Here is a 24,854-nt window from a genome sequence, read left to right as displayed (position 1 = left end):
ATGGACACAAAAATCCTCAACAAAATAGCAGCACGCTGATTCTGACACCATTTAAAATGAAGCATATACTATGGTCAAATGAGATGTATCCCACGAATGTAATGTTTGCTTAACATCTGAAAATTAATTAATGTAATAAAGTAAAAAACAAAACCCACCACATGATCATCTCAATAGATGCAGAAAAAGCTTCTGACAAAATCCAATATCCTTTGATGGTAAAAACACTCAATAAACTAGGAATAGAATCTCCTCAACATGATAAAGGGCTTCTACAAAAGCCCCACAACTGACATCATATTTATTGGTGAAACAGTGGATGCTTTCTCCCTAAGTTTGGGAACAAGACACAGAGATGTCTCTGTTCACCACTTTTCTCAAATATTCTACCTAAGGTACCAGCCAGGGCAACTAGGCAAAAAATAAATAAATAAGTAAAATGAAAAGATCGAAAGGAAAAAGTAAAAGTATCTGCATTTGCAGATGACATAATATTGTATATAGAAGATACCAAGGAATCCACTACAAAACTTTCAGAACGAATAATACATTCAGAGCAAGTTGCAGGATATAAGATCAATATCCCCAGATCAATGGTATTTCTATACACTTGCAACGAACAGGACACAAAAGCACCCATAAATTTAACAAAAGAAGTGCAAAACGTAGCCTGAGAGCGACACTTCACACCCACTAGGATGGGTTTAACAAAAAAGTTGGATAATAATTAAGTGTTGACAGCCTGTGGAGACATCCTCACCCTCAGACGCTGTGGGTGTGAATGCAAGTGGTACAGCAACTTCGGAAAACAGTCTGGCAGTTGTTCACCGGTTAACACAGAGTTAACATAGGACCCAGCAATTCCACTCCCTGGTATATTATACCAAGAGAAATGGTAACAAATGTCCATTTGAAAACTTGTACACAAACATTCAAAGCAGAATTTTCGTAATTGCCAAAAGGTGAAAACAACCCAAATGTCCATCACCTGATAAATGGATAAACACAGTGTAGTGTATCTATACAATGGAATATCACTGTATAAAAAGAAATGAAGTCCTGATACATGCTTCCACATGAATGAACCTTGAAAACATTAAGTGAAAGACACCAGCCACAAAAGGACAACAATTATCTATGATTCAACCTTTATGAAATGCCCAAAATAGGCAAATAAATAGATCATTGGTTGCTTAGGGCTTGGGGTGGTGGGCGGAGCGTGAGATGAAAGGGATGCGACAGCTTTCAAAGTCTTTAAAACTCTTCAGAGTTCTGAAACGGACTGTGGTGATGGTTGCACATATTTTTGTGAATGTACTAAAAATCAGTAAGTTGTACACTTTTAAATAAAATTGATATAACCAACAATAAAAAGAAAACAAAACTTAAAAAAGACATTTAAAAAATTGCATAAAATACCAAATCTTTAAAAATACATAAAACAAGACATGTAAGAACTTATAGAGAAAATTATAAAACTGAAATACATTAGGGACAACTGAAATGAAGATAAATACAATGTTAAAAGAAGACTCAATATATGAAAGATGTTAATTTCCCACAAATTAATCACTAGATTCAATCAATCTCAATCAAAATTCTAATATATTTGGAGACAAACATTAATAAGCTGATTCTAAAATGTATATGAATGGCAAAAATTCTTTGAATAAAGATGGAGGACCAGATATGTAGGTATTAGCATTTTTAATGGTTACAGTAATTAAGGCAAGGTGCAGATAGCAAAAGGATAGGCAAAGAGACAAATGGAATGGAATAGAGAGACCAGTAAGAGATCTTTGCAGCACCTGTGGCCAACTGATATATCACAAAGGTGGTACTGCAGATCAGTGGAAAAAATGGATTCTCCAATAAATTGTACTGAGACAACTAAGTATGCAAATGTAAAATAAATTAAATTGGGATCTTATTTAGGTTTTCAAGATGGCGGTGGCTGCGGAGGTTGGCGCGGAGGAGCTGAGGTGGAAAAGGCGGCCACTGGGCCTCAGGCAGCCAGGAAACTTGTGGACCTTCCTCTTGCCATCTCGTAAGGGAGGACCGCTGCTGGTGGCCGGTCGTGGGGGCTGAACACCACTTTGACCCCCGGCAGGAGAGGCTGCCTCATTTACAGGCAACAGCTTTGAAGTGTGGAGCAGGAAAAGAACTGTTTCTTAGCTGCAAAAGCGAGTCTCGAAACAGGGAACACGGTGCCAGGGCTGCTTTGGATGCAGACAGGATCCCGGAGGCCGGGGCCGCGCTGAAGGTGGCCAGCTGCCCTATTCAGGATTCGAGGTTTCAGGTCAGCATTAAAGAAGATTCCTGGGAGCGCCCGAGCTGCGCCGTGACTGAACAGCCCGAGGCGGCAGCAGCCGAGAACAGGGAAGGCGGCAAACCAGAGGCAGAGAGTGAGCACCCGACCTGGCACAACCCTGTGAGTGACCCCTGGACCAGCCCTGTTTGGGGGACTGACACCCAACCGGCTCCCGCCTGCATCACCAGGCCACTCACCGCCCCGGTGCTGCCTCCATTTTCCCAGGTGCTAGCAGCTCCCCCGGCTCGGCCCTCACTGAGCCTTCCCACTTGCTTGGCCCGGCGTGGGGCTTTCCAGAGCCCGCGGGCTGGCCTACCCTCCCACTCCCTCCACGGTTCTCTGGCGGGTTGGAGGTGTGGGGCGTCCCCGGCCAGTGTCAGGAGTGCAAGGAAGTACGGGCGGGCTGACTGTCACTCCACCACACCCTGGACTCCGGCCCCCGGTAAACTTCTTGTTACTGGGAGGCAGTTACCATCTCTGTGGCCACCAGTTCGGAAAAAAGCCTAACCAATTTCTGGTTGGGAATAGTGTGGTAGGAGAGTTCCCAGGTCCACTTGAACCTGCCGGAGAGCTGGCTGCAGGTGGGCGCTAGACTCGGTTTATACCGGGGGGATACAAAGGTGAACAGCTCCCGAGAAAGATCTACACAGTGCTAAAAAGGCACCCAGAGTGACCAGTCGTCTGTGCCTACCAGAAACCTGGTAGACTTCCTGGGAGAGGCGGTGCCGAGCAGGGTCTCGAAGGCCCAGCTGATAGACGAGGGTTGCAGAAGACATGCCCCAGCCCAGCACAGTGCGCACAGAGTGGGGAAACGTGTGGCCAGTGAGGCGGAGACTCTACAGAAACCACACACCCGGTGGGGTCGCCACTGCACGATCCAACAGCCTGGGCCAGAGCACACGGAACAGGGAGAAGTCTTGCACAGGAAGTGAAAGCTCAACAGTGAACACACACCCTGTGGTACGTGATCCACCAGCCCAGCAGAGTCCAAGCTGACCAGAAAGGTGGCTCCCCGGAGAAGCCCAAGACCGGAGGCAACCACACACACACAAGGCACTAGAGGCCAACGGAGCAGCCATGTAGGTAGCCATACGAAATTGGCAACCACAGCAACATCCTAGTTATTCATTAGTCTCAAATCAGTGGACTGTGAAACCCCCTGCCACAATGAATAAACATCAAAAAAAAGATAGCAGAAATACAAAAATTCAAGAAAGTACACCACCAAAAGTTAATAAATCTCAAACTCTAGATCCTATAGAACAAGAAGCCCTTGAAATGACTGACAAGGAATTTCGAGTGATAATTCTAAGGAAACTGAATGAGATACAAGAAAACTCAGCTAGACATCATGATGAAATGAGGAAAAGTATACAGGATCTGAAAGAGGAAATGTACAAGGAAATCAATGTCCTGAAAAAAAATGTAGCAGAACTTGCTGAACTGAAGAAGTTATTCAGCGAAAGAACTATAAACAACTATACGCCAACAAATTTGAAAATCTGGAGGAAATGGATAAATTTCTGGACACACACAAGCTCCCAAAAATGAACCGTGAAGACGTAGAAAGTTTGAACAGACCAATAACAATAAAGGAGATTGAAGCTGTTATCAGAAGGCTCCCAACAAAGAAAAGCCCAGGACCAGATGGATTCACAGCAGAATTTTACCAAACATTCAAAGAGGAATTGACACCGATTCTTTACAAACTATTCCAAAAGATTGAAACGGACGCAAAACTCCCATACTCATTCTATGAAGCAAACATCATCCTGATACCAAAACCAGGTAAAGATAGAACCAAAAAAGAAAACTACAGGCTGATATCCTTGATGAATATAGATGCAAAAATCCTCACTAAAATACTAGCAAACAGAATACAGCAACACATACGTAAAATTATTCATCATGATCAAGTGGGATTCATCCCAGGGATGCAAGGTTGGTTCAACATTCGCAAATCAATAAATGTGATACACCATATTAATAAACTCAAACACAAGGACCATATGATCATATCTATTGATGCTGAAAAAGCATTTGATAAAGTTCAGCACTCATTCATGACAAAGACCCTCTATAAGTTAGGTATAGAGGGAAAGTATCTCAACATAATTAAAGCCATATATGCCAAACCTACACCCAATATCATCCTGAATCGGGAAAAGCTGAAAGCTTTTCCTTTAAGAACAGGAACTAGACAAGGATGCCCACTCTCACCACTCCTATTCAACATAGTCTTGGAAGTACTAGCCAGAGCAATCAGAGAAGAGAAGGAAATAAAGGGCTTCCAGATTGGAAAAGAGGAAGTCAAACTATCCCTTTTTGCAGATGACATGATCCTATATCTTGAACAGCCTAAAACCTCTACAAAAAAACTCTTGGAATTGATAAATGATTTCAGCACAGTAGCAGGATACAAAATCAACACACAAAAATCAGTAGCATTTCTTTTCTCCAATAGTGAATATGCAGAACGAGAAATCAAGAAAGCCTGCCCATTTACAATAGCCACCAAAAAAATAAAATACTTAGGAATTGAGTTAACCAAGGAGGTGAAAAATCTCTATAATGAGAACTACAAACCACTGCTGAGAGAAATTAGAGAGGATACAAGAAGATGGAAAGATATCCCATGCTCTTGGATTGGAAGAATCAACATACTGAAAATGTCCATACTACCCAAAGTGATATACAAATTCAATGCAATCCCCACCAAAATTCCAAAGACATTTTTCTCAGAAATGGAAAAAACATATCCAGTCATTTATATGGAACAATAAAAGACCACACATAGCCAAAACAATGCTGAGCAAAAAAAATAAAGCTGGAGGCATAACACTACCTCACTTTAAGCTATACTACAAAGCTATAATAATCAAAACAGTATGCTACTGGCATAAAAACAGAAACACTGATCAATGGAATAGAATAGAGAATCCAGAAATCAACCCACACACTTACTGCCATCTGATCTTTGACAAAGGCACCAAGCCTATTCACTGGGGAAGGGACTGCCTCTTCAGCAAATGGTGCTGGGATAACTGGATATCCATATGCAGGAGAATGAAACTAGATCCATACCTCTCACCGTATACTAAAATCAACTCAAAATGGATTAAGAATTTAGATATACACCCTGAAACAATAAAAATTCTTAAAGAAAACATAGGAGAAACACTCCAGGAAATAGGACTGGACACAGACTTCATGAATACGACCCCAAAAGCACGGGCAACCAAAGGAAAAATAAACAAATGGGATTATATCAAACTAAAAAGCTTCTGCACAGCAAAAGAAACAATTAACAGAGTTAAAAGACAACCAACAGAGTGGGAGAAATTATTTGCAAAATATACATCTGACAAAGGATTAATATCCAGAATATATAAGGAACTCAAACAACTTTACAAGAAGAAAACAAGCAACCCAATAAAAAAATGGGCAAAAGAGCTAAGTAGGCATTTCTCTAAGGAAGATATCCAAATGGCCAACAGACATATGAAAAAATGCTCAACATCACTCAGCATCCGGGAAATGCAAATCAAAACCACACTGAGATACCATCTAACCCCAGTTAGGATGGCTAAAATCCAAAAGACTCTGAACGATAAATGCTGGCGAGGTTGCGGAGAAAAAGGAACTCTCATACATTGTTGGTGGGACTGCAAAATGGTGCAGCCTCTATGGAAAATGGTATGGAGGTTCCTCAAACAATTGCAGATAGATCTACCATACGACCCAGTTATCCCACTGTTGGGAATATACCCAGAGGAATGGAAATCATCAAGTTGAAGTATACCTGTTTCCCAATGTTCATCGCAGCACTCTTTACAATAGCCAAGAGTTGGAACCAGCCCTAATGTCCATCATCAGATGAGTGGATACGGAAAATGTGGTACATCTACACAATGGAATACTACTCAGCTATAAAAATGAATGATATACTGCCATTTGCAACAACATGGATGGACCTCGAGAGAATTATATTAAGTGAAACAAGTCAGGCACAGAAAGAGAAATACCACATGTTCTCACTTATTGGTGGGAGCTAAAAATTAATATATAAATTTACACAGAGACACACACACACACACACACACAGACACACAAAACCGGGGGGGAGAAGAAGATATAACAACCACAATTACTTGAAGATGATACGACAAGCAAACAGAAAGGACATTGTTGGGGGGAAGGGGGGGAGGGAGAAGGGAGGGAGGTTTTGGTGATGGGGAGCAATAATCAGCCAAAATGTATATCGACAAAATAAAATTAAAGAAAAAAAAAGAGCATTGAATGAGGCAATTTATAAAATCAAAAAAAAAATAATAATAGTAATAGTAAATTGGGACCTTATGTTATAAACCAAAGTCATTTACAAGTAGATAATACAAAACTGGGACAACAGAACTATAATATTTTTAAAAGATAACTTGTGGATATATCTTCATGTCCTGGGAAAGCATTCTTAAACAACACACATGTAATAGCACTTATAAGAAGAATGCCTGTTCATCAAACAATACTGACTAAAAAGTCTGACAGCACTAAGTATTGTTGAGGATGCAAAGATCCTCAACTTCATTAAAAATTAGGGAAATGCAAATTAAAACTACAATAAGATAACATATCACACTCATTAAACTGGCAGAAATAAAAATGTTTAAAAAAGTATACTATGTGTGGTAAAGGACATAGAGTGATTATGCAACTCAATGCAACCACTTTGGAAAACCATTTGACATCCATCACCTTTGGGTTTAAGTTGCACATTCCTGGTCTACATATAAACTCTTTAGAAAAACTGTTGCACATATTCACCAAGACATTTATGTCAATGTTTAAAATAGCAATATTTGGAATGAAAAGAAAACTAAAAATTGCCCAAATATCCCCAGGAGAATAGTGTATAATCACACAGTGGACTATCCTTCCCTCCCTTCATGTAGCTATCTATCTATGAAAATAAATAAACCACAGTTCTACATATCAACATGAAGAGTCACATGAACATAAGCAAAAGAAGTCACAAAAACACCTGCCGTATGATTCTAGTTATACAGAATGGAAAATAGGTAAAGCGCAATGATTTTCCTTAGAAATGCACTGTGTGTTAGAAATAATATTCAGAAATTTTAATATCAGCACAAATGCTAGTGATGTAGAATTATATACATATCTTACCAGCCCTCTAAGGAAATCCTGTTGAGGGAATTCTCAACGATGTCATAAAATGCCCATTACACACTTTTTGACCAATCAATTTTACTGTTACAACTACACATGGAAGACACTGTCTCGGTTTATCTATTGGTTTTGAAAAGATGTTGTATTCATAGAAGTATACCTGAAAGACAAATAAGAAGAAAAATAATAAGTTTATGCTGATTAATCTTGGCAGTCAGACTTGAGCAAGATCATATTTTTTAAAAGTCTATATAACTACATGTTATTTATTTATCTACTTCTACATACATGCTCCCCCTTGCCATCTACAACCCTAGCTTTTTTGAAGATTTATAAAGTTCCTTTTTTTCCCCACTACATGTTTTTTAATTTATAGGCTACCAATGTCAGCAGAAACAGACACAATCTGTTTTAAAAGAAAGAGTATTTTTCCATTAAAAGTTCAAATATTTTGCATATGCTCTGAACCATTATATTGTTATTTTATTTGGAGCAAAATAATTAGAAAAACAACAATAGCTTAATAAATTTTACATGTGGGATCATGTATATACTTCTATATAGAAGATTTATCTTATCAAATATATGATTATATATAATATATATATATATATATAATTTTTCCTCTATAGAAAATTAAAGTTCCACAAACTGTCTAAGCAGAATATGATAAAAGATTACTATTTCACTTAATGTAATATTTTCTTTTTTTCTCCTTTTGCAAAGTACAAAGGATCAATATTGTTTCAAATAGCCTGATTTTTAAACGTTAATATTTTTATCCTATAAATAGTAATTGTGTATATTTGTGGGATACAATGTGCTGTTCTCATGTATACATACAATGTGGAAAGATTAAATGAAATTAATTAATATACCCATCACCTCACTTACACATCAATTGTTTCTTCTGGCAGCTGACAGGTATGGGGATCTGAACTCTTGACCACGGTGTTATAAATACCACACCCTAACCAACTGAACTAACCGACTAGCCTTACCCATCAATTTTTATGGTGAGACATTTGAAATTAACTCTCAACAATTCTGAAATATACAACACATTATTATTAACTATGGTCACCCTGCTCTGCGGACATGTTAAAAAGAGATTGGTATGTTTTGCAAGTTAGAAATTAATCTATGGAACATCTAAATAAAAGCTGCCACTCTACTTTGTACAATGTTAAATGTAAATGTGGAACCTTCTTTACTAACATTCCCAGACCGCAAATATTAAAACGGCTTTCACTGTTTGTTTATTCAAAGCCATATTATATTAAAGAAATTAAGAGATTTTCATTTAATATTTTGGGAAGTGGTCTTAAGTCTTGTATCATAGAATGGTTGATTTTCAAGTAATCAAATCAACCATAATTTTGACATACCACTGAACCATAGGCTTGTAGCTGAATGGTATCTTTCAGAGAAGGTATACTTCTTGACATGTGGCAGTCAAAATTAGGAGAAGGATCCAAAGAAACTTTGTTTTTATCCATGGAAGGCTGAATTTTCTTAACTCTTCCAAAGAGAACCTAAAAAAGAAAAGAAAAAAAAAAGTCGATAGGAATACACCAAAACACTTTTAAGCACTCAAACTTCAAACAGAGGAGTAAGGCTCACACTGTTTTTTAGAGAAGTAGAAATATGAATGGAAAGATAACCCATCTCCCAGATGAAAGGGCTGACTTAACACAGTAATTATGCCAATTCCCCCTCAAATTAAACTCTAAGACTAATTTCAATAAAATTTGCCGAAAATCTACTTTTAGAAATAAGTTTCAATCTAAAAATTTACCTGAAAGATTAAACAAACAAGAACAGCCCCCCAATTTAAAAAAAAAAATCGGTCAGAAACAGAATGATGGAACAGGACAGGTGATTCACAATTCCAGATATTAAAACATTTTCAAAAGGATCGTATTACCACAAGAATAGGCAAAGGAAAAAACAAACAAAAAACAGAACACACGCAAAAAGCCCAGAAGCCCACACATATACTAAACATATAGTGTATTATTAAAGGCACCATCTGAAATAAGTGAAGCAAGAAAAGATTGTTCAGAAAACAGTATGGAACAAATAAAAAAAATAAATTCTTTCCTTAATCTATAAACCAAAATAAGTATCATGCAAGTTAAATATTTAAATATTCAAAACATAATGAAATATTAGAGAAAGAAACACAAGCAAATATTTATCTAATCTCAAAGTGAGGAGTCTTTTCTCAGAATATGTGCCAACAATCATGAAACCAAATCATATAGATTTCACTATATAATATGCTAAAACTTCTGTACATCAAAAGCAAATGAGCATAAAATTACAAAAAACAAAACTATGAATAGAATTGACAAAAGATGAGATACAAGAAAGTGCAATGAATATCATGAAAGGTACCCTTTTTATATAAAGTCAGCAATTCTATCACTATTATTTTAAATAAGTTAATACATTCTTTCAAAAATCAAAACAATACTAAGTGTAATGTGGTATCCTGGATTAGATCCTGGAACAAAAAGAAGTATGAGTAGAAAAACAGGCGAAAGCTAAATGAAATCCATAGTTTAGTTAAGAGTTGTGCCAATGTTACTTTCTCAGTTTTGACAAACATGCCACAGTTATGAAAATGTTAACATTAGAAAAAGCTGGGTAAATTGTGTACATGAACTCTCGTACTAGAGCGTGGTAACCTTTCTGTAAATCTAAAATTATTGCAAAATAAAAGTTTACTAAAAAGATAACATGAAGTGATAAAACATTATACAGGGAAAAAGCCTAACTCTCAAGATACTCTTTACTTGATTGATAATACTCACGGAATCAATCACGAAAAAAAAGGAAAAAAAAAAACGAGTAACTGGCAAAGGCTATTAATAGGCAATTCACTAAATATAAGTAGTCAACAAGAATCTACAATGAAGTTTAACCTCGGGAAACCGTAATAAAGAAGAAAATTGAGCCAATGTGGAGAAACAAATGATCACATATTAGACTGGAGAAGATTATTTAAAAAGTGTAATGTACACAATGAGGGTGTGAGATAACAGTCATTTTCATACACTGTGGATGGAAATGTCAATTAGTACAACCTTTCTCAGTACATCTAGGGATTACATATCAAAAGCTGTAAAAATGTACATAGTTTTGACTCCTAATTTAACACCTCTGAATAAACCAATTAATTCTTAGCAAATAATCATGCATGTGTGTAAAAACATACCTACAAGGAGGATCGAAGCAGTACTTACGAGTGCAAAAACAAAACAAATCCAAAACTAAATAATTTATAATCCACAACATTAACGAATTTATAGGCAAATTTATGGTACAGGTTTATAGTGGAATACTATGCAGCCATTCAAAGGATTCTGCAGAAGAACATTTACTTAATGCTATAAAAACATCTTCACTTTATAATCAGTGAGAAAAGCAAGTTACACAGTATATAAAGCGAGAACAAACTTTAATTTTAACAATTACACATTCATATCTGTGTACATGAGTAGAAGACTATCAAAAAACAAACCAAAAAACCTACTGTGTCTATTAATGAGCTTTTCAGAGTATTTTAGTGTGTTTCAAATTTTCTTAGATCAGTATCTATTACTTTTCAATATAAAAATAAATTATGCTTAATGAAATTGAAAAAAATATATATATATTTTAGAAGAGCAACCTGTTTATACTTTGGTCTATACGTTACAGTTCCTTAGAAGGAGCCGGCCACTGAGGCATGTTCTTCTTCGGACAGAAGCAGGCTAGAAGTGAAGAGATGGGACCCTGGGATGCAGACCTGTTGGGCTCACTTCACACTCTCCCCACCCTACAGCCTGCTCATGGAGGTCTTGTGGCACTCGTACTGACCTGGCTGTGTGCCACCTGTCTGTGGCTGTTAGGCACCCATGCTGTGCCCTGCAATGCTGTAATCAAGACCCCCACCCAGATACATATAGACCCAGCTGCTGCTACAGCTCTGTCTTGTTTCACACTGCAGTTGCAACACAATGCTGTAACAGAATTTTCTATTCTGCTTCTTCCTTGCTGTAATTTTCCACCCTGAGAAAGATTCATAGCCACATAAGATCATAAGATCACTCCTCTTGCCCTGCTGCAAAAACCCAGAAATGTTATGCTATAAAAATAACAGCCAGACTGCATTTGGAGCTCAGCCATTGGACAACAGTCTGCTGGGCCAGTGCCAGCATATCAATAAACTCTGTTTCCTGTTTTAAGCCTTGGTGTTTCCTGCTTCTCCCTGAGAGTTCACAGTAACCCACTGCAACAGTCTCACTCCAGCCCTAAAGCTAAATCTGTTTCCAGACAGAGGCTCCTAGGGTAAAAAACTCAAGTTGAATTCCATGGAGAGTCAGAAGCCATGAATTTGAAAATATCTGAGGTTAAAAAAAAAGAATTATGTCATATGGATCATTGATTTTATATGGAAGTAAACTCAAACACATCATCCTAAATTGTCCTTACATAAGTAAGAATCCTGTCAAACTACTGTGATTTTAGTTTTCCTGGCAAAGCTACAATTAACTAAAGAGTAAATCTTAAGTAAATGTGTCTTTTGAAACTTGAAATTCTATTATGAAATTTATTTTTTTTCAATTTTGAATAGTTTTAGATTTTCGGGAAGGTTGCAAAAGTAGTTCAGAGGTTGATTCTGGGAAGATGGTGGAGTAGAAAGCTCCAGAAATCTGTCTCCCAACGTAGACAATAATTGCACTGGCAGAATTATGTTCCATTCAATGGAAAAAAATAAACGAACAGAAACTGTCCCTAAAAAGACCTACTAATGGATCTCTTAGATAAAGACTTTAAAAGAACTGTCTTGAAGATGCTCAAAGAATTAAAGATATGAAGAAAGTCAAGAAAACAATGTATGAAAAAAATGGAAATATTAATAAAGAGACGGAAAACCTAAAAAGAAACCAGAAAGAAATCCTGTAGCTGAAAAGTACAATAAACAAAATGAAAGACAGACTAGAGGGATTCAAAGACAGATTTGATTAGGCAGAAGAATCAGTGAAGACAGGGAAATGGAAATACTGAGTCTATGAACAGAAAGAAAAATATTGGAAAAAAGTGAACAGAACCTAAGAGATTTGTGAGGCAACATCAAGGGGACCAACATACGTGTTGTGGGAGTCCAAGAAGAAGAATGAGGGAGAAAAGGCGAGAGAATATTTAAAGAAATAATGGTTGAAAACTTTCCAAATTTGATGAAAGATACAAACATCGAAGAAGCTTAGTGAACTTCAAGCAGGATGGATGCAAAGAGACTCACAGCCAGACACATTATAATCAAACCGTCAAAAGCCAAGAGAGAAAATTTTGAAAGCATTAAAGAAGCAACTTGTCACATACAAGGGAGCCTCAATAAGATAATGAGCAAATTTCTCATCAGAAACTTTGGAGTCCAGAAGGCAGTGAGATGATATATTCAAAATGCTAAAATTAAAAAAAAAATTGTCAACCAAGAATCCTATGTCTGGCAAAACTATCCTTCAAAAGTGAAGGAGAAATTACAACATTACCAGATAAACAAAAGCTTAGGGAGTTTGTTATCACTACACGTGTCCTGTAAGAAAGTTTGTTACCAATATACTACACTCCCACAGAGTGTCCTGCAGTTGCAATGAAAGGACACTATACAGTAAGTCGAAATTCTATGAGGAAATAAAAATTTCAGTAAAGGTAAATATATGGGCAGTTATAAAAGTTGTATTATTGTAACAATGCTGTGTAACTCTACTTGTTTCTACATGATATAGGAGACCGATACATTTAAAAAAATTATTAGTCTAAAAGCTAATATTGTAATTTTGGTTTGTAACTTAATATTTTGTTTTCTATGTGATTTAAGAGACTGACACATTAAAAAAATCATTAGTATATGGTTCTGGACACAATGTGTAATGAAGCAATTTTGTGACATCAACAACTAAAAGTGAGGGCAGAGCTGTTAAAGGGGTAGAGTTTTTATATGTTGCTGAAGTTAAGACAGTATAAACTCAAATTTGAGTGTTACAGCTTTAGGATGTTAAATGTAATCCCCATGGTAACCACAAAGAAATTAGCTGAAGAATATAAACAAAAGGAAATGAGAAGGGAATTTAAATCCTTCACTACAAAAAAATTAAACACAAAAGAAGATGCATTACTGGAAATGAGAGACAAAATGCTATAAAGTATATTGAAAACAAGTAGCTAAAAGATAGAAGTCCTTCCATAATAGTAATTACTTTAAATGGAAATGGATTAAACTCTCCAATCAAAAGATAGAGATTGACAGAACGAGTATTAAAATATGGTAAGAGACTCACTTTAGATCCAAAGACACAAAGAGGCTGAAAGTGAAAGGATGTAAAATAGTAACTGAAAGAGAGCAAGAGTGGCTATACTAGTCACAGACAAAGCAGACTTTAAATCAAAAATGGTAACAAGAGCAAAGAAGGACATTATGCATTAATAAAAGTTTCAACATGCAAGAAGATATAATAATTATAAACCTTTACACATCTCATAACAGATGATCAAGATATACAAAGCAAAACATTGATAGAATTGAAGGGAGAAACAGTTCTACAGTAACAATTAGAGATTTCAATTACCCCATTCTCAATAATGGATAGAACAACCAGACAGAAGATCACTATGGAAAGAGAAGACTTGAACAATACCAACTAGATCTAACAGACATGTATACAACACTCTCCCTAACAACAGCATACATATTCTTCTCAAGTGCACATAGGACATTTTCCAGAATAGACTGGTTTGGCCACCAACTGAGTCTCACCAGATTTAAAAAGATAGATAACATATAAATTATATTCTCTGACCACAATGCGATGAAGACAGAAATCAATAACAGAAGGAAAACTGGAAAATTCACAAATCTTTGGAAATTAAACAGTACACTCTTAAGCATACAATTGATAAAAGAAGAACTCACAAGGGAAATTTAAAAAATACTTAGACATGAATAAAAAAATGCCATAGCTTATGGGGCACAGTAAAAGCAGTGCTATTGGTGAAATTTGTATCCATAAATGCTTATATTAAAAACAATGAAGTTCTCAAATCAACAACCTAACTTTACAATTCAAGAAACTAGAAGAATAAACTTTAACCCAAAGTTAGCAGAAGGAAGGAAATAATAAATGTCAGATCAGAGATAAACAAAATAGAAATTGGGGAAAAAAAGATCAACAAAACCGAAAAGCTGGTTCTTCAAAAAGACCAACAAAATTGACAAACCTTTAGCTAATGGACTAAGAAAATGACTGACGATTCAACTTAGAAAAGAAATGAAAGTGAGTATTTTACCACTGATTCTACAGAAATCAAAAGGATTGCAAGAGAGTACTAGGAGCAACTGTATACCAAACAATTGGATAACCTACATGAAATGGAGAAATTCCTAGACACACAAAACCTAACAAGACTGAACCACGAAGAAATAGTAAATGTGAATAGACCTATAACTAGTAAGGATACTGAGTCACTAATCAAAAATCTCCTGACAAAGAAAAGCCCTTGAACTAGTATCTTCACTGGAGAATTCTACCAAACATTTAATGAACAGTAATTCTTCTCAAACTTTTTCCCAAATATTTAAGAGTGGGGAGTACTCTCTAACTGATTCTGAGAGGCCAGCATTACAAAAACAAACGTTGGTAAAGATGTGGAGAAATTAAAACCCCTGCGCACACTTGGTGGGAATGTAAAATGGTATGGCGCTGTGGAAAAACATATATGGCAGTTCCTTAAAAGTTTTAAAATAGAACTACCATATGATCCAGCAATTCCTCTTCTGGGTATATTAAAAAGAATTAAATGCATGGTCTCCCAGAGATATATGGTAGTCTTGGTATACCCATATTCAAAGCAGCATTATTTGCAATGGTCAAAACGTGGAAGCCACCCTAGTATCCATTGACAGATAAATGGATAAGCAAAATGTGGTATGCACATTCAATGGAATAATATTCAGCCTCAAGGAGGAAATTCTACAACATGGATGAATACCGAATTATGCTAAGTGAAATAAGTAAGTTAAAACAGACAAATACTGTATGATTCCACTTATATGAGGTACTTAGAGTAGTCAAAATCATAGAGACAGGAAGTAGGATGGTGGCTGCCAGGGGCTGGAGAGAAGGGTGGTTATTGTTTAATGCATATAGAGTTTCAGTTTGCAAGATGAAAAGAGTTCTAGAGATGCATGGTGTTGATGACTGCACAACAATATAAATGTACTCAATCCAATGAACTGTACACGTAAACACTGGTAAGATAGCAGATTTTGTCATGTGCATTTTATCATAATAAAAATATTTCAAAGAAATACACACTTACTATGAGATATTTGGAAAATATTAATTTGAAAAACTAGAAAGAACAGAAAACACTCCATATTGTCATGATTCAAAGATTATCACTGATAACCACTGAGAGCATTTCTTTCTAGTTGTTCCTTAATCATTTTGACGATATCACATATATGTTACTATTTTTGCTGGCTGGTACAAGGATCAAATCCCGGACCTTGATGTTATCAGCAGCATGCTCTGACCAAGTGAGTTAACCGGCCAGCTCTTTATATATTATTTTTTAACTTAATTTTTTGAAAAATTTAACATGATTGCATAAACGTTTTCCCATGTCTTTAAAAACTCTCTATAAACCTAACTGCAACAGATGCATCATATTCCAGAGAGAGGACATATGATAACTTCACTATGCACTATTGTTGGACATTTACATAAGAGCTATTTTCTTCTATAGTAAACAATGGTTTGATACACACCTACAAAAAAATAGTTCCGAGGTCTCATATACCCTGTATTCAGCTTTTCCTAAACTTAACATCCTACATAAACCTGGCACAGTTATCTAAATTAAGAAATTAACGTTGGTATAATACTTTTAACTACAATAAACTGTAAGAGTTTCATAACTTTAACTTAAGCCACTGTTATTATGATACAATGTTTCAGAGGAGGACACTTAAAACACTATGGTATTATTTTATGGCATGAACAGAAAAGAGAAAGAGAAGAGGGTCAATCAAGACAGAAAAAGATATTATACACTGGGAAGACAAAGATGATGAAAGATGCTTTTGCTTACCTGAAGTTTTTTTTTTTTTTTTTTTTTTTTTTTTTGTCGTTTTTTTGTGACCGGCACTCAGCCAGTGAGTGCACCGGTCATTCCTATATAGGATCCGAACCCGCGGCAGGAGCGTCGCTGCGCTCCCAGCGCAGCACTCTACCTAGTGCGCCACGGGCTCGGCCCTGCTTACCTGAAGTTCTGCTCTTCCTACCATGAGTCAGAAATAGGGGAAAATTCTGAGTGATAATGATGACAAAAATAATAAATATTATTATTGCTATTTATTTTATGTAATGCGATTTTAAAACACTAATTTACATTGAGAGAAAAATATATTTAGGTCAATTTAAAGAAAACAGTACATATATTTAGTAATTGTTGTATGCTACCTACCTTAAAAATGACAATACTTTCTACAGTGGTATTTCGACAGTGATGAGCATAATTCAAGGCAACATCAACATGTCTAAATATATAAATTCCAAGAAGAGGATTTCCTAATATCTTCAATGAAGATGCTTTGGTGCTTATCCCATTCTGATATATCTCTGCCACATCACTGTGAGGAAGTGCTAAAAAGCAGAAATGCTCTTCAAGTTCTCTGCCACATCTTCCATTCTCACGCATCACTGATCTAAAGCAAAACAAATAATGTGAATGTATATATATATATATATATATATACATTTATTTATTTTTGTCTTTTTCGTGACCAGCGCTCAGCCAGGGAGTGCACCGCTCATTCCTATATAGGATCCGAACCCGTGGCGGGAGCGTCGCCGCGCTCCCAGCTCCGCACTCTCCCTAGTGCGCCACGGGCTCGGGCCTAAAGTGTATATTTAAATAACAATAACAACACAATTTTCAAGAAGATAAATATTTCAGATTACCATAGTTAGAGAGTAAGAAACATGTTGATGATATTCGATATTCAGAGGTGTCACTACCCTATGATGATAAGTTAGGCTGAAGAATGAATTCAAGATTACTTATTCAGGATTTATGAACCACATGATGCACAGGCCAGTGATAGTAAGAGCTAACATTTCTTGAATGCTTCTAAGGTATCCAGTACATAATGTAAAGCTTTACATGCATTTTGTCCTTTCCTTCTCATTTCCCCCAAGAAGTTGTTATTATTATTATTATTGTACTTGTTACACGCATGTTGAAAATAAAAAAATGAGTTCAGAAAATCAAACTCTGCCAAAGTAGCAAGGTGACAGAGTTGGAATGAATTACACGTGCCAACTCTCGTCTGTCATGTTTCAGAGCTCAAGTTCTTGCTAATTGTGTTATGGATGGAAAAACATCAATTTTATAAATTAAATTGTATCTCTATCTCTATATCTACATTGATCCAAATACATACCATACACGGTCATTTATCAGGATAATCTCCATTCTTCAGAGATCTAGATAAGAGCTGAAACGAACAAGCTAATATTTGATTATAGACTCCTATCTTAGTAGTAAGAAAATTATGACTCATCCTCAGAAAAGCTTGTAGTCTGAAGTACAGATACTTCTGATTCTACTACTTCCATAACAAGACCCATTTCAACATACAAAACATATCCCCCTCCCCACAAACTGGCAGATTAGATAGCGTGTTCTACATGGCTTGCTCAGGTGTAGAAGCGGCAGCAGCAAGTACCACACCAGGTAGTACAACAGAGAGGTTCAGACACTAGGACAGAAATGTGATTCCAAATGATTGTCCGCAATGGGGAACCTACAGAACCTAGAAAAGGAATATCTATACCACAAAAGGAAACTGTTCTTGAAAACCACATGCTTCTAACATTTATTTCTTAGAACACAACTCACAGAATTTGTATAAGGTATACTGTGAACATAAGCATATTAACATTTATTTTTTTGCAAGAATGACATCATTAACAGTAGTCAGGATCACAAAACACATGGCAACAGCTACAGGCCAAACTGACTGATTAGATCACGACCACTTTTCTCCTAGTTCCCGGAAATGTCAATCTTATCTTTTAAATGCACATGTCTGTACTTCCTGCTCTTGCTTTCATCTTGACGTCAGTATATTCTGTGAACCACTAAGAGCTCCATGTTGACTGTTAAGGTTTACTTCTCACAGGGGAATTATAATGCTTTCCCCCATTTTTCTGATTTCTCAATTAGTTTTTATTGGGATTTGGAAAAACATTAACTTTCTGAGCAATGCCTACAAGGAATTCCCATTTAGGAACACTAACAACAATAGCACAAAAGACAGGAAAGAGGGAAGACATCGAAGTATACTGCTGTTGTAAGGTTCTTACACTGCACATAAACATAACATTTTTTGAAAATACATTGTTATAAATTAAGATGTATAACATTAAGTCCTAGACAGCAGGGTTTTTCAACAGTGGCACCACTAACATTTTGTGCCACATTCTTTGTTTTATACCTAGTTACTTTGCTGGCTAAACACTATATCATCCAAAGGGATTCCATGGAATGAAAAAATATATAACTTAATAAAAGTCTGACTCAGGGCTACAAAAACCACTGTAGATTAAAGTAGAAAATATTCCCTTGAGTTTTGTATTGGTAATAATACTGATAAAAAACTCAGGCCTAGGGCTGAGCCCGTGGCGCACTCGGTAGCGTGCTGCGCTAGCAGCACGGCGACGCTCCTACCGCGGGTTCAGATCCTATATAGGAATGAGCGGTGCACTCCCCTGGCTGAGCGCCGGTCACGGAAAAAAAAAAAAAAAAAAAAAAACTCAGGCCTAAATATGATTTAGATAATAAAAACGACCAATTAAAAATTAGCTTTTAGATCTATTTCTGGCTCTAAAAAGTTGTGTAAAAGATTGGCTTTGCAACATTCACCAGACTCCAGGATCTATGTCACAATGTTAAATGAGAGAAGCTCTGAGTCTCAGGATTTCCATTTCAGAGGCTGGAGGTAAAATGAACCTGAATAGCCTTTTGTGTGTATAACAACATGTAATCAGATAATATAAAGATCTAGCATTTGCAAGGTGCTCTATTACCAAGAGACACTAATAAGCATCACATTCCATGCTAAAAAGGATATTCATATTAGCTTGAATATTTTTAAAAACATGAGTTAATAATAATTTTTGAGAAATGTTTTCCCATCTTTTGATGTAAAACATAATGAAGAATAGGTGTCAAAATCTGTCCGACCTTGAACCTTACACATTGTTTAAGCTCTGGAACAGAAAGCTCAAAATGAACCCAGGAACCAAATATTAAAATCTGTAGTTGTATTCTTATTTGTGGGTTTGTCATTTTTGTCATCATTATTATTGTTATTATTATTTTTTTTATCTTACAAACAACAGAAACCTATTTCTCACTCTTTTGGTGGCTGGAAGTCCAAAATCAAGGCATCGTTTCTTGAGTGTCTGTTCCTCATAGCACCTTCTCATTGTGTCCTCATATAGCAGAAGGCTATTTTTTAAATTACTATTTTATTAAATATTAAGTAAATAAATGTAAAAGACTTAGATAAGAAAACTTATATTGATAGAAAAGTTATAGAAGTTAACAGCACAATTAAGGAGGGAAGGTAGAAACAGAATTGGAATTTTCTATCTCTCTCTGAAGAACATGAAATTTTAATTAACTCCGCACTACTATGCTGTCTCCCTAATGAAACCAACTACGACAGAGTAAAGGTGTAAGTGACTCAGATGAAATGCTTATGTCATAGTTAATTACATCTTCCAGAATAGATTCCAAGATAACCTGCATAGAGTAGGTAATCAATAATTTGTTGCTGAGTAAATGAAACACTGAGAAGCATGGAAGGATTCAATCTCCAAGTTTAACTGGAAACAAAAGTACACACAAGGTATTTAGCTACTGCGGGTGACTAAAGGAAAGAATGAAAGTTTTCAAGTAAGTATGTTTTTTAGAACATAGTTAAAGAAAATGAGGCTAATTCTTTGGACAGCTTGAAAGGGAACTTAGTAGTTTTCAAACCCAGCAGATTGCTAGTGGTAAGCACTCATTGACTAGCTGGCCCAAAGTGCAATATAAGAAACGAAAAATAGACAACTAAGAGAAACTGGGATTAAACAAACTCACACAAGTCCAGAGATGAGGCAGTGTGTTAGTTTTCTATTGCTGCTGTAAAAAATGACCACGAACTTAGTGGATTAAAAAGTGTATACTTATTATGTTACAGTCATGAAGGTATTAAGTCTAACACGGGTCTCATGGGGCTAAACTCAAGGTGTCATCTGGACTGTGTTCCCCTTTGATGTCTTAGGGGAGGATCCCTTTCCTCGTTGGCAGAATTTAACTATTACCAGTTGTAAGACTGAGGTCCATTTCCTTGCTGGCTGTTAGCTGAGGGTCCTCACAGCTTCTAGAATTTACCCACATCCCTTCACTCATAATCCCCTTCTTCCATCTGCAAAGGCAGTTTGAGTTCCTCTCAAATCTCTTTCTTTCATCTCCTTCTCTGATCCACTCTTCTGCCTCCCTCTTCTATTTATGAAAGCTTATGTGGTTAAACTGGGTCCACCCAGATACCCAGAATAGTCACCCATCTCAAGGTCTCTGATCTCAGTCATATCTGCAAGCTCTTTTTACCATGTAAACTAACATTCATAGATTCTGGGGATTAGGACTTGGGTATCTTCGGGGGAGCATTATGCTGCTTACCACAGGCAGATTCCAAACTTACTCAGTCCTTCAACGATAATAGTAACACATTTTTATTCCTGACTCTCCACTATACTGTCTACAGTTTTGTCTTTATCCATGTTTGGCTCCCCTCATAGTCATAAGAGGGCTGCAACTAGGCTTTCTGGCTTTCTTGCTCATAGCCACCAGGAGAGACAGAGACTTCACTTTCCAGGATTCCAAGTAAATCTCATGCTGTCTTCGATGGAACTATATTGACTAGGCTTCTGCATCAGGAACCCAATAAAGCAAGGGGAAAGGGGCAAAGAATGGCTTAAACTAATTATGTCAGATGATCTAGAACTGTTAGGAAAAAACTGCAGTCTATTATGGTCTACTCATTTGGCTACCCTTTATATACACCCTTCTTCTAATACATTAAACCTTTTAAAAATGCTCATGCCCACGCAAAGCACTTTCAATCCCAACTCCCAAGAAGGGAACAACCCAAAGTCTCATGTAATTACTACATCAAACTCCAAGTCCATGATGTGAGTGATGTGCCTTCATTTCTAACAGATCTCGAAATAGATCCCTATAATCAACATCCATTTAGGCAACATATGGCTAAAACAGTTAATTTATCTACACCCAAAATACACTAGTGTGGAAAAAACAGGATGACCACAATTAAATTCAGAAAAGAGAAGAATGACACAACAAATGGTCACTCTTAACTGGTCCTTAGCACAAAGTATATCTATGCAAAAAGAAGTAGCTGGGATTCCTTACTCTCAAAATTCAAAAGGCGATTAACCATAGCAAAAGATCTTGTTTAGACAATGGCTGAGACTAAGGATTTCTTTTTTTTTTTTTTTTTTTTTTTTTATTTTTTATTTTTTATTTTTTATTTTTTAATTTTATTTTGTCAATATACATTGTAGCTGATTAATGCTCCCCATCACCAAAACCTCCCTCCCTTCTCCCTCCCCCCCTCCCCCCCAACCATGTCCTTTCTGTTTGTTTGTTGTATCAACTTCAAATAATTGTGGTTGTTATATCTTCTTCCCCCCCCCCCGGTTTGTGTGTGTATGTGTGTATGTGTGTGTGTGAATTTATATATTAATTTTTAGCTCCCACCAATAAGTGAGAACATGTGGTATTTCTCTTTCTGTGCCTGACTTGTTTCACTTAATATAATTCTCTCGAGGTCCATCCATGTTGTTGCAAATGGCAGTATTTCATTCGTTTTTATAGCTGAGTAGTATTCCATTGTGTAGATGTACCACATTTTCCGTATCCACTCATCTGATGATGGGCATTTGGGCTGGTTCCAACTCTTGGCTATTGTAAAGAGTGCTGCGATAAACATTGGGGAACAGGTATACCTTCGACTTGATGATTTCCATTCCTCTGGGTATATTCCCAACAGTGGGATGGCTGGGTCGTATGGTAGATCTATCTGCAATTGTTTAAGGAACCTCCATACCATTTTCCATAGAGGCTGCACCATTTTGCAGTCCCACCAACAATGTATGAGAGTTCCTTTTTCTCCGCAGCCTCGCCAGCATTTATCGTTCATAGTCTTTTGGATTTTAGCCATCCTAACTGGGGTTAGATGGTATCTCAATGTGGTTTTGATTTGCATTTCCCGGATGCTGAGTGATGTTGAGCATTTTTTCATATGTCTGCTGGCCATTTGGATATCTTCCTTAGAGAAATGCCTACTTAGCTCTTTTGCCCATTTTTTAATTGGGTTGCTTGTTTTCTTCTTGTAAAGTTGTTTGAGTTCCTTATATATTCTGGATATTAATCCTTTGTCAGATGTATATTTTGCAAATATTTTCTCCCACTCTGTTGGTTGTCTTTTAACTCTTTTAATTGTTTCTTTTGCTGTGCAGAAGCTTTTTAGTTTGATATAATCCCATTTGTTTATTTTTCCTTTGGTTGCCCGTGCTTTTGGGGTCGTATTCATGAAGTCTGTGCCCAGTCCTATTTCCTGAAGTGTTTCCCCTATGTTTTCTTTAAGAAGTTTTATTGTCTCAGGGTGTATATTTAAATCCTTAATCCATTTTGAGTTGATTTTAGTATACGGTGAGAGGTATGGATCTAGTTTCATTCTCCTGCATATCGATATCCAGTTATCCCAGCACCACTTGCTGAAGAGGCAGTCCCTTCCCCAGTGAATAGGCTTGGTGCCTTTGTCAAAGATCAGATGGCAGTAAGTGTGTGGGTTGATTTCTGGATTCTCTATTCTATTCCATTGGTCAGTGTGTCTGTTTTTATGCCAGTACCATACTGTTTTGGTTATTATAGCTTTGTAGTATAGCTTAAAGTCAGGTAGTGTTATGCCTCCAGCTTTATTTTTTTTGCTGAGCATTGCTTTGGCTATTCGTGGTCTTTTATTGTTCCATATAAATGTCTGAATAGTTTTTTCCATTTCTGAGAAAAATGTCTTTGGAATTTTGATGGGGATTGCATTGAATTTGTATATCACTTTGGGTAGTATGGACATTTTCACTATGTTGATTCTTCCAATCCAAGAGCATGGAATATCTTTCCATCTTCTTGTATCCTCTCTAATTTCTCTCAGCAGTGGTTTGTAGTTCTCATTATAGAGATTTTTCACCTCCTTGGTTAACTCAATTCCTAAGTATTTTATTTTTTTGGTGGCTATTGTAAATGGGCAGGCTTTCTTGATTTCTCCTTCTGCATGTTCACTATTGGAGAAAAGAAATGCTACTGATTTTTGTGTGTTGATTTTGTATCCTGCTACTGTGCTGAAATCATTTATCAATTCCAAGAGTTTTTTTGTAGAGGTTTTAGGCTGTTCGATATATAGGATCATGTCATCTGCAAACAGGGACAGTTTGACTTCATCTTTTCCAATCTGGATGCCCTTTATTTCCTTCTCTTCTCTGATTGCTCTGGCTAGTACTTCCAACACTATGTTGAATAGGAGTGGTGAGAGTGGGCATCCTTGTCTAGTTCCTGTTCTTAAAGGAAAAGCTTTCAGCTTTTCCCCATTCAGGATGATATTGGCAGTGGGTTTGGCATATATGGCTTTAATTATGTTGAGATACTTTCCCTCTATACCTAACTTATAGAGGGTCTTTGTCATGAATGAGTGCTGAACTTTATCAAATGCTTTTTCAGCATCTATAGAGATGATCATATGGTCCTTGTGTTTGAGTTTATTAATATGGTGTATCACATTTATTGATTTGCGTATGTTGAACCAACCTTGCATCCCTGGGATGAATCCCACTTGATCGTGATGAATAATTTTTCGTATGTGTTGCTGTATTCTGTTTGCTAGTATTTTAGTGAGGATTTTTGCATCTATATTCATCAAGGATATCGGCCTGTAGTTTTCTTTTTTGGTTATATCTTTACCTGGTTTTGGTATCAGGATGATGTTTGCTTCATAGAATGAGTTTGGGAGATTTGCGTCCGTTTCAATCTTTTGGAATAGTTTGTAAAGAATCGGTGTCAATTCCTCTTTGAATGTTTGGTAAAATTCTGCTGTGTATCCATCTGGTCCTGGGCTTTTCTTTGTTGGGAGCCTTCTGATAACAGCTTCAATCTCCTTTATTGTTAT

General features: G+C 36.6%; 1 pseudogene; it reads right to left on the bottom strand.

Annotated features, from left to right (window-relative positions):
* The window catches only part of LOC134368467 (testis-expressed protein 15-like), a 62,368-nt pseudogene that overhangs the window by 20,198 nt on the left and 17,316 nt on the right, over window positions 1–24,854 (bottom strand).

The sequence above is a fragment of the Cynocephalus volans genome, chromosome X (assembly GCF_027409185.1).
Source record: "Cynocephalus volans isolate mCynVol1 chromosome X, mCynVol1.pri, whole genome shotgun sequence".
Classification (NCBI taxonomy): domain Eukaryota; kingdom Metazoa; phylum Chordata; class Mammalia; order Dermoptera; family Cynocephalidae; genus Cynocephalus; species Cynocephalus volans.
The sequence above is the reverse complement of the archived record's forward strand: the minus strand, read 5'-3'. Positions and strand labels throughout refer to the sequence as shown.